At 62.8% G+C, this 10,059-nt stretch overlaps 1 non-coding gene across 1 annotated transcript; it reads right to left on the bottom strand.

The window, feature by feature from the left end:
• Positions 1–4,764: 4,764 nt before the first annotated feature.
• Positions 4,765–4,883, bottom strand: LOC131871747 (5S ribosomal RNA). Its single transcript, XR_009369953.1, has one exon. It is a non-coding gene; the product is annotated as a 5S ribosomal RNA (ribosomal RNA).
• Between the last annotated feature and the right edge of the window lie 5,176 nt (positions 4,884–10,059).

The following is a 10,059-nucleotide window of genomic DNA, read 5'->3' as shown; positions in this document are numbered from 1 at the left end:
CGAAGTTGGAAGTTGGGTTAATTGCCCGGGCGCGCACCTTCGCCAGGGTGGGCACCTTGGTGCGCAAACCTTGGCTGGGCTGCGCACCAGGGCGGGCTCAAGATGGCACCAGCATTCCCTTTTTCTCACTATCTTTCAAAACGGAAATTTTAAAATCTCGTTTTTTTTTTGCCTTTTATGGAAATTAGTGAAGGCATCGCATCAAAGGTGCGCACCTCGCTGCCCACCTTGGTGTGCTCCGAGGTGCCCACCACGGTGCGCAACGCCGGTGCGAACCCGGGAGCGCCCCGATGTGTGCTCCAAGGTGCGGCGTGCACGAAGTCGGACCCCGGTTTGCCCCGGGTGCGCACCTCGCGTGCACCTTGGTGCGCACACCTTGGCTGGGTTGCGCGGCCTGGTGGGCACCATGGTGCGCACCAAGGAGCGCTCCGAAGTGTGCTCCAAGGTGCGGCGTGCACGAAGTCGGAGCCCGGTTTGCCCCGGGTGCGCACCTTCGCCGCGGTGGGCACCATGGCGTGCACGAAGTCGGAGCCCGGTTTGCCCCGGGTGCGCACCTCGCGTGCACCTTCGCCGGGGTGGGCACCTCGGCTGGGTTGCGCGCCCTGGTGCGCACCAAGGAGCGCTCTGAAGTGTGCTCCAAGGTGCGGCGTGCACGAAGTCGGAGCCCGGTTTGCCCCGGGTGTGCACCTCGCGTGCACCTTCGCTGCGGTGGGCACCTTGGCTGGGTTGCGCGCCTTGGTGGGCACCATGCAGTGCACGAAGTCGGAGCCCGGTTTGCCCCGGGCGCGCACCTCCGCCAGGGTGGGCACCTTGGTGCGCACAACTTGCCTGGGCTGCGCACCAGGAAGGGCTCAAGATGGCACCCGCGTTCCGTTTTTTTCACTATCTTTCAGAACGGAAATTTTAAAATATCGTTTTTTTTTGCCTTTTCTGGAAATTAGTGAAGGCAGCGCATCAAAGGTGCGCAACGCTGGTGCGAACCTGGGAGCGCTCCGATGTGTGCTCCAAGGTGCGGCGTGCACGAAGTCGGACCCCGGTTTGCCCCGGGTGCGCACCTCGCGTGCACCTTGGTGCGCACACCTTGGCTGGGTTGCGCGCCCTGGTGGGCACCATGGTGCGCACCAAGGAGCGCTCCGAAGTGTGCTCCAAGGTGCGGCGTGCACGAAGTCGGAGCCCGGTTTGCCCCGGGTGCGCACCTCGCGTGCACCTTCGCCGCGGTGGGCACCATGGCGTGCACGAAGTCGGAGCCCGGTTTGCCCCGGGTGCGCACCTCGCGTGCACCTTCGCCGGGGTGGGCACCTTAGTGTGCAGACCTTGGCTGGGTTGCGCGCCCTGGTGGGCACCATGGTGCGCACCAAGGAGCGCTCCGAAGTGTGCTCCAAGGTGCGGCCTGCACGAAGTCGGAGCCCGGTTTGCCCCGGGTGTGCACCTCGGGTGGGCACCTTGGTGCGCATGCCTTGCCTGGGCTGCGCACCAGGGCGGGCTCAAGATGGCACCCGCGTTCCTTTTTTTTCACTATCTTTCAAAACGGAAATTTTAAAATCTCATTTTTTTTTGCCTTTTTCTGGAAATTAGTGAAGGCAGCGCATCAAAGGTGCGCACCTCGCTGCCCACCACGGTGCGCAACGCCGGTGGGCACCCGGGAGTGCTTCGAAGTGTGCTCCAAGGTGCTGCGTGCACGTTGTCGGAGCCCGGTTTGCCCCGGGTGCGCACCTCGCGTGCACCTTCGTCGGGGTGGGCACCTTGGCTGGGTTTGCCCCGGCTGCGCTCCGAAGCGGGGTTATTGGAGCGCCGCCTCTTTTTTTGTCGGAGCGTTTGGTGGGGTTTCTCGCATTGGCTCTTCCGAGGCCCGGTTGCCACCCTGGCGCGCACGAAGTCGGAAGTAGGGTTAATTGCCCGGGTGCGCACCTTTGCCAGGGTGGGCACCTTACCTGGGCTGCGCACCAGGGCGGGCTCAAGATGGCACGCGCGTTCCGTTTTTTTCACTATCTTTCAAAACGGAAATTTTAAAATCTCCTTTTTTTTTTGCCTTTTCTGGAAATTAGTGAAGGCAGCGCATCAAAGGTGCGCACCTCGCTGCCCACCTTGGTGTGCTCTGAGGTGCGCACCCGGGAGCGCTACGAAGTGTGCTCCAAGGTGCGGCGTGCACGTTGTCGGAGCCCGGTTTGCCCCGGGTGCGCACCTCGCCTGCACCTTGGCCGGGGTGGGCACCTTGGCTGGGTTTGCCCAGGGTGCGCTCCGAAGCGGGGTTACTGGAGCGCCCCCTCTTTTTTTGTCAGAGCGTTTGGTGGGGTTTCTCGCATTGGCTCTTCCCAGGCCCGGTTGTTGGGTGCGCTCCCACCCTGGCGCGCGCGAAGTTGGAAGTTGGGTTAATTGCCCGGGCGCGCACCTTCGCCAGGGTGGGCACCTTGGTGCGCACACCTTGGCTGGGCTGCGCACCAGGGCGGGCTCAAGATGGCACCAGCATTCCCTTTTTCTCACTATCTTTCAAAACGGAAATTTTAAAATCTCGTTTTTTTTTTGCCTTTTATGGAAATTAGTGAAGGCATCGCATCAAAGGTGCGCACCTCGCTGCCCACCTTGGTGTGCTCCGAGGTGCCCACCACGGTGCGCAACGCCGGTGCGAACCCGGGAGCGCCCCGATGTGTGCTCCAAGGTGCGGCGTGCACGAAGTCGGACCCCGGTTTGCCCCGGGTGCGCACCTCGCGTGCACCTTGGTGCGCACACCTTGGCTGGGTTGCGCGGCCTGGTGGGCACCATGGTGCGCACCAAGGAGCGCTCCGAAGTGTGCTCCAAGGTGCGGCGTGCACGAAGTCGGAGCCCGGTTTGCCCCGGGTACGCACCTCGCGTGCACCTTCGCCGGGGTGGGCACCTCGGCTGGGTTGCGCGCCCTGGTGCGCACCAAGGAGCGCTCCGAAGTGTGCTCCAAGGTGCGGCGTGCACGAAGTCGGAGCCCGGTTTGCCCCGGGTGCGCACCTTCGCCGCGGTGCGCACCATGGCGTGCACGAAGTCGGAGCCCGGTTTGCCCCGGGTGCGCACCTCGCGTGCACCTTCGGCGGGGTTGCGCGCCCTGGTGGGCACCATGGTGCGCACCAAGGAGCGCTCCGAAGTGTGCTCCAAGGTGCGGCGTGCACGAAGTCGGAGCCCGGTTTGCCCCGGGTGCGCACCTCGCGTGCACCTTCGGCGGGGTTGCGCGCCCTGGTGGGCACCATGGTGCGCACCAAGGAGCGCTCCGAAGTGTGCTCCAAGGTGCGGCGTGCACGAAGTCGGAGCCCGGTTTGCCCCGGGTGCGCACCTCGCGTGCACCTTCGCCGCGGTGGGCACCATGGCGTGCACGAAGTCGGAGCCCGGTTTGCCCCGGGTGCGCACCTCGCGTGCACCTTCGCCGGGGTGGGCACCTCGGCTGGGTTGCGCGCCCTGGTGCGCACCAAGGAGCGCTCCGAAGTGTGCTCCAAGGTGCGGCGTGCACGAAGTCGGAGCCCGGTTTGCCCCGGGTGCGCACCTCGCGTGCACCTTCGCCAGGGTGGGCACCTCGGTGCGCACACCTTCTCAATGTTTTCTTGCCTTTTCTGGAAATTGGTGAAGGCAGCGCATCAAAGGTGCGCACCTCGGTGTGCTCCGAGGTGCGAACCCGAGAGCGCTCCGAGGTGCCCACGAAGTCGAAAGTCGGGTTAATTGCATTGTTTTCCCCGGGTGCGCTCCGAGGTGCGCAACATCGGCGCGCACCAAGGAGGGCTCCGAAGTGTGCTCCAAGGTGCGCACGATGGCGTGCACCTCTGGTGCGCACGATTCGGAGCTCGGTTTGACCGGGGTGCGCACACCTTGGCTGGGTTGCGCACCTTTTGTGCGCTCCAAGGTGCGCACGAAGTCGGAGCTCGGTTTGCCCCGGGTGCGCACCTTCGCCAGGGTGCGCACCTTGATGCGCACGCCTTGGCTGGGCTGCGCACCTTGGTGGGCGCCATGGTGCGCACCTTTCGTGCGCTCCAAGGTGCGCACGAAGTCGGAGCTCGGTTTGCCCCGGGTGCGCACCTTGGTGGGCGCCATGGTGCACTCCGAGGTGCCCAAGATTGGTGCGCACCAAGGAGCGCTCCGAAGTGCGCTCCAAGGTGCGCGCGAAGTCGAAAGTTGGGTTAATTGTCCGGTTTGCCTCGGGTGCGCACCTTGCGTGCACCTTCGCCAGGGTGGGCGCCTTGGTGCGCACACCTTGGCTGGGCTGCGCACACCTTGGCACCCGCGTTTCCTTCATTTTAAATTTTTTTTTTTTACAATCTCTCAAGTGGGAAATTCTATAATCTCAACTTTTTTTGCCTTTTCAGGAAACTTTTGAATGGAGCGCATCATTGGTGCGCTCCGAAGTGTGCTCCAAAGCTCTCTCCAGCTGCGTGCACCTGCCCCGGCCGCGCACCCGGCCCCGCCCAGCTTCGCTCACCTGTCCCGGGCGTCTGGTGCGGAACCTTAGAGTAAGAAACATCACCGTGCACCTTGGCCAACGTGCGCGACTCGACCGAGCGCGCACTGGCCGAGGTGCACACCGATTTCACCTGGGTGCGCGCGCAGCACCTCGGGCGCACCGGGGTGCGCGCACAACGCCCGGGTTGCACCGTGGCCTGTGTGCTCGGGGCGCCTCGGGTGCGCGCTCGGTGTCGCCCCCGCGCGCGCGGTAGTGCGGGCAGCGCACCCCGGCCCGGCCCGGCCCCGACGAGAACGCAAACGGGCAAAAGGTTTATTCAAATAGCATTGCGACGCCCGGCGAAAAACTAAAAAAGGGTGCAACACCGGGACTTCCCGGGAGGTCACCCATCCCAGTACTACTCCGGCCCAAGCGCGCTTAACTGCGGAGTTCTGATGGGATCCGGTGCACTAACGCTGGTATGATCGCACCCGTTATGAGCTTGTCGCAGTGTGTACTTAGCAAACCGCGACCCACGTGCGAATCCACCCCGGCCACCCACCCCCGTCGAGGTGCACACCCTCCCTCGCGAAGTGCGCCCCGTTCGCCAAGTGTGAGCCCTGCCCGGGTGCGCGCACCTTGCTAGGGCGTCGGGTGTGCACCCGGCCCGGCCTACGTGCGTGCACCTGGAGGGGGCGTCGTGTGCGTGCAGTGTCCCGTCTGCAACGCGGTGCCCACACACCACCTCGGGCGCAACGACCTGCGCTCACATGTGGGCCGAGTGCACCTTGGTGCATGTTCGGGGCGCCTCGGGTGCACGCTCGATCTTGCCCCGGTGCACCAAGGCGCTCGGTTTGCCCCGGGTGCGCACTTGGTGCAAGGTGGGCACCCAAAATAGGGATCAAGCACCAAAACACAAGTTTCGGGATGCAAAATGGGACCCAAGGACCACAAATGCGTTCCAAGACCCATGATGGGTCCACGAGAACAAAAATGTGTTCCGAGACTTAATAAACAAATATTGGGTTTTAGGAGAAGAAACATGCTCTGATGCCCAAAACGAGAATCGACCCCGAAAAGGCCACAGGCCAAAAGTGGGATGCGAGACAAAAAAAAATGGGACCCGAGGACCAAAATTGGGTTCCCAGGTCGAAGACAGGGCAACCGGACAAGAAACGACCTCTAAGGCTCGAAATGAGTCCCGACGACTAAAACTTGACAAGAAGCACCCATCAGGCACCCAACTCGACACCCATGGGATGCCGACCCACCCGGGCTTCCACCTAGCACACCTTGGCACCCACCCACCCTCGCACCCAACCTCGCACCCAACTTAGCACCTTTGAACCCACATTGGCACTCACCCTGACCCTGGCACCTTGGAACCCACATTGGCACTCACCTTGACCCTGGCACCCACCTTTGCACTCACCTTGGGACCCACCCTGGCTCCCACCTCGGCACCCACCCAGACACCCACCTTGGTTCCTTGGCACCCACCTTGGATCCTTGGCACCCACCCCGACACCCACCTTGGCACGCAACTTGGCTACTTGCCACCCACCTTGGCTCCTTGACGCCCACCCCGACAACCACCCCGTGACCTACCCTGGCTAGGGTTGGTGCACACCCACCCTGGTGCCCACCTTGGCACCCACCCTATGACCCACCTTGGCACGCACCTTAGTACCCACCCCGTTACCCACCCTAGGACCCACCCCGTGACCCACCTTGGCCAGGGTGGGTGCCTTGGTGCGCACAACTTGCCTGGGCTGCACACCAGGGCGGGCTCAAGATGGCACCCGCGTTCCGTTTTTTTCACTATCTTTCAAAACGGAAATTTTAAAATCTCATTTTTTTCTTTTTTTTGCCTTTTCTGGAAATTAGTGAAGGCAGCGCATCAAAGGTGCGCAATGCTGGTGCGAACCCGGGAGCGCTCCGATGTGTGCTCCAAGGTGCGGCGTGCACGAAGTCCGAGCCCGGTTTGCCCCGGGTGCGCACCTCGCGTGCACCTTCGCCGGGGTGAGCACCTTGGCTGGGTTGCGCGCCCTGGTGCGTACCAAGGAGCGCTCTGAAGTGTGCTCCAAGGTGCGGCGTGCACGAAGTCGGAGCCCGGTTTGCCCCGGGTGTGCACCTCGGGTGCGCACCTCGCGTGCACCTTCGCTGCGGTGGGCACCTTGGCTGGGTTGCGCGCCTTGGTGGGCACCATGCAGTGCACGAAGTCGGAGCCCGGTTTGCCCCGGGCGCGCACCTCCGCCAGGGTGGGCACCTTGGTGCGCACAACTTGCCTGGGCTGCGCATCAGGAAGGGCTCAAGATGGCACCCGCGTTCCATTTTTTTCACTATCTTTCAGAACGGAAATTTTAAAATATCGTTTTTTTTTGCCTTTTCTGGAAATTAGTGAAGGCAGCGCATCAAAGGTGCGCAACGCTGGTGCGAACCTGGGAGCGCTCCGATGTGTGCTCCAAGGTGCGGCGTGCACGAAGTCGGAGCCCGGTTTGCCTCGGGTGCGCCCTGGTGGGCACCATGGTGCGCACCAAGGAGCGCTCCGAAGTGTGCTCCAAGGTGCGGCCTGCACGAAGTCGGAGCCCGGTTTGCCCCGGGTGTGCACCTCGGGTGGGCACCTTGGTGCGCATGCCTTGCCTGGGCTGCGCACCAGGGCGGGCTCAAGATGGCACCCGCGTTCCTTTTTTTTCACTATCTTTCAAAACGGAAATTTTAAAATCTCATTTTTTTTTGCCTTTTTCTGGAAATTAGTGAAGGCAGCGCATCAAAGGTGCGCACCTCGCTGCCCACCACGGTGCGCAACGCCGGTGGGCACCCGGGAGTGCTTCGAAGTGTGCTCCAAGGTGCTGCGTGCACGTTGTCGGAGCCCGGTTTGCCCCGGGTGCGCACCTCGCGTGCACCTTCGTCGGGGTGGGCACCTTGGCTTGGTTTGCCCCGGCTGCGCTCCGAAGCGGGGTTATTGGAGCGCCGCCTCTTTTTTTGTCGGAGCGTTTGGTGGGGTTTCTCGCATTGGCTCTTCCGAGGCCCGGTTGCCACCCTGGCGCGCACGAAGTCGGAAGTAGGGTTAATTGCCCGGGTGCGCACCTTTGCCAGGGTGGCACCTTACCTGGGCTGCGCACCAGGGCGGGCTCAAGATGGCACGCGCGTTCCGTTTTTTTCACTATCTTTCAAAACGGAAATTTTAAAATCTCCTTTTTTTTTTGCCTTTTCTGGAAATTAGTGAAGGCAGCGCATCAAAGGTGCGCACCTCGCTGCCCACCTTGGTGTGCTCTGAGGTGCGCACCCGGGAGCGCTACGAAGTGTGCTCCAAGGTGCGGCGTGCACGTTGTCGGAGCCCGGTTTGCCCCGGGTGCGCACCTCGCCTGCACCTTGGCCGGGGTGGGCACCTTGGCTGGGTTTGCCCAGGGTGCGCTCCGAAGCGGGGTTACTGGAGCGCCCCCTCTTTTTTTGTCAGAGAGTTTGGTGGGGTTTCTCGCATTGGCTCTTCCCAGGCCCGGTTGTTGGGTGCGCTCCCACCCTGGCGCGCGCGAAGTTGGAAGTTGGGTTAATTGCCCGGGCGCGCACCTTCGCCAGGGTGGGCACCTTGGTGCGCAAACCTTGGCTGGGCTGCGCACCAGGGCGGGCTCAAGATGGCACCAGCATTCCCTTTTTCTCACTATCTTTCAAAACGGAAATTTTAAAATCTCGTTTTTTTTTTGCCTTTTATGGAAATTAGTGAAGGCATCGCATCAAAGGTGCGCACCTCGCTGCCCACCTTGGTGTGCTCCGAGGTGCCCACCACGGTGCGCAACGCCGGTGCGAACCCGGGAGCGCCCCGATGTGTGCTCCAAGGTGCGGCGTGCACGAAGTCGGACCCCGGTTTGCCCCGGGTGCGCACCTCGCGTGCACCTTGGTGCGCACACCTTGGCTGGGTTGCGCGACCTGGTGGGCACCATGGTGCGCACCAAGGAGCGCTCCGAAGTGTGCTCCAAGGTGCGGCGTGCACGAAGTCGGAGCCCGGTTTGCCCCGGGTGCGCACCTTCGCCGCGGTGGGCACCATGGCGTGCACGAAGTCGGAGCCCGGTTTGCCCCGGGTGCGCACCTCGCGTGCACCTTCGCCGGGGTGGGCACCTCGGCTGGGTTGCGCGCCCTGGTGCGCACCAAGGAGCGCTCTGAAGTGTGCTCCAAGGTGCGGCGTGCACGAAGTCGGAGCCCGGTTTGCCCCGGGTGTGCACCTCGCGTGCACCTTCGCTGCGGTGGGCACCTTGGCTGGGTTGCGCGCCTTGGTGGGCACCATGCAGTGCACGAAGTCGGAGCCCGGTTTGCCCCGGGCGCGCACCTCCGCCAGGGTGGGCACCTTGGTGCGCACAACTTGCCTGGGCTGCGCACCAGGAAGGGCTCAAGATGGCACCCGCGTTCCGTTTTTTTCACTATCTTTCAGAACGGAAATTTTAAAATATCGTTTTTTTTTGCCTTTTCTGGAAATTAGTGAAGGCAGCGCATCAAAGGTGCGCAACGCTGGTGCGAACCTGGGAGCGCTCCGATGTGTGCTCCAAGGTGCGGCGTGCACGAAGTCGGACCCCGGTTTGCCCCGGGTGCGCACCTCGCGTGCACCTTGGTGCGCACACCTTGGCTGGGTTGCGCGCCCTGGTGGGCACCATGGTGCGCACCAAGGAGCGCTCCGAAGTGTGCTCCAAGGTGCGGCGTGCACGAAGTCGGAGCCCGGTTTGCCCCGGGTGCGCACCTCGCGTGCACCTTCGCCGCGGTGGGCACCATGGCGTGCACGAAGTCGGAGCCCGGTTTGCCCCGGGTGCGCACCTCGCGTGCACCTTCGCCGGGGTGGGCACCTTAGTGTGCAGACCTTGGCTGGGTTGCGCGCCCTGGTGGGCACCATGGTGCGCACCAAGGAGCGCTCCGAAGTGTGCTCCAAGGTGCGGCCTGCACGAAGTCGGAGCCCGGTTTGCCCCGGGTGTGCACCTCGGGTGGGCACCTTGGTGCGCATGCCTTGCCTGGGCTGCGCACCAGGGCGGGCTCAAGATGGCACCCGCGTTCCTTTTTTTTCACTATCTTTCAAAACGGAAATTTTAAAATCTCATTTTTTTTTGCCTTTTTCTGGAAATTAGTGAAGGCAGCGCATCAAAGGTGCGCACCTCGCTGCCCACCACGGTGCGCAACGCCGGTGGGCACCCGGGAGTGCTTCGAAGTGTGCTCCAAGGTGCTGCGTGCACGTTGTCGGAGCCCGGTTTGCCCCGGGTGCGCACCTCGCGTGCACCTTCGTCGGGGTGGGCACCTTGGCTGGGTTTGCCCCGGCTGCGCTCCGAAGCGGGGTTATTGGAGCGCCGCCTCTTTTTTTGTCGGAGCGTTTGGTGGGGTTTCTCGCATTGGCTCTTCCGAGGCCCGGTTGCCACCCTGGCGCGCACGAAGTCGGAAGTAGGGTTAATTGCCCGGGTGCGCACCTTTGCCAGGGTGGGCACCTTACCTGGGCTGCGCACCAGGGCGGGCTCAAGATGGCACGCGCGTTCCGTTTTTTTCACTATCTTTCAAAACGGAAATTTTAAAATCTCCTTTTTTTTTTGCCTTTTCTGGAAATTAGTGAAGGCAGCGCATCAAAGGTGCGCACCTCGCTGCCCACCTTGGTGTGCTCTGAGGTGCGCACCCGGGAGCGCTACGAAGTGTGCTCCAAG

This window comes from Cryptomeria japonica, unplaced genomic scaffold (assembly GCF_030272615.1).
Source record: "Cryptomeria japonica unplaced genomic scaffold, Sugi_1.0 HiC_scaffold_453, whole genome shotgun sequence".
NCBI classification, from domain to species: domain Eukaryota; kingdom Viridiplantae; phylum Streptophyta; class Pinopsida; order Cupressales; family Cupressaceae; genus Cryptomeria; species Cryptomeria japonica.
This window is presented reverse-complemented; position numbering and strand designations above follow the sequence as displayed.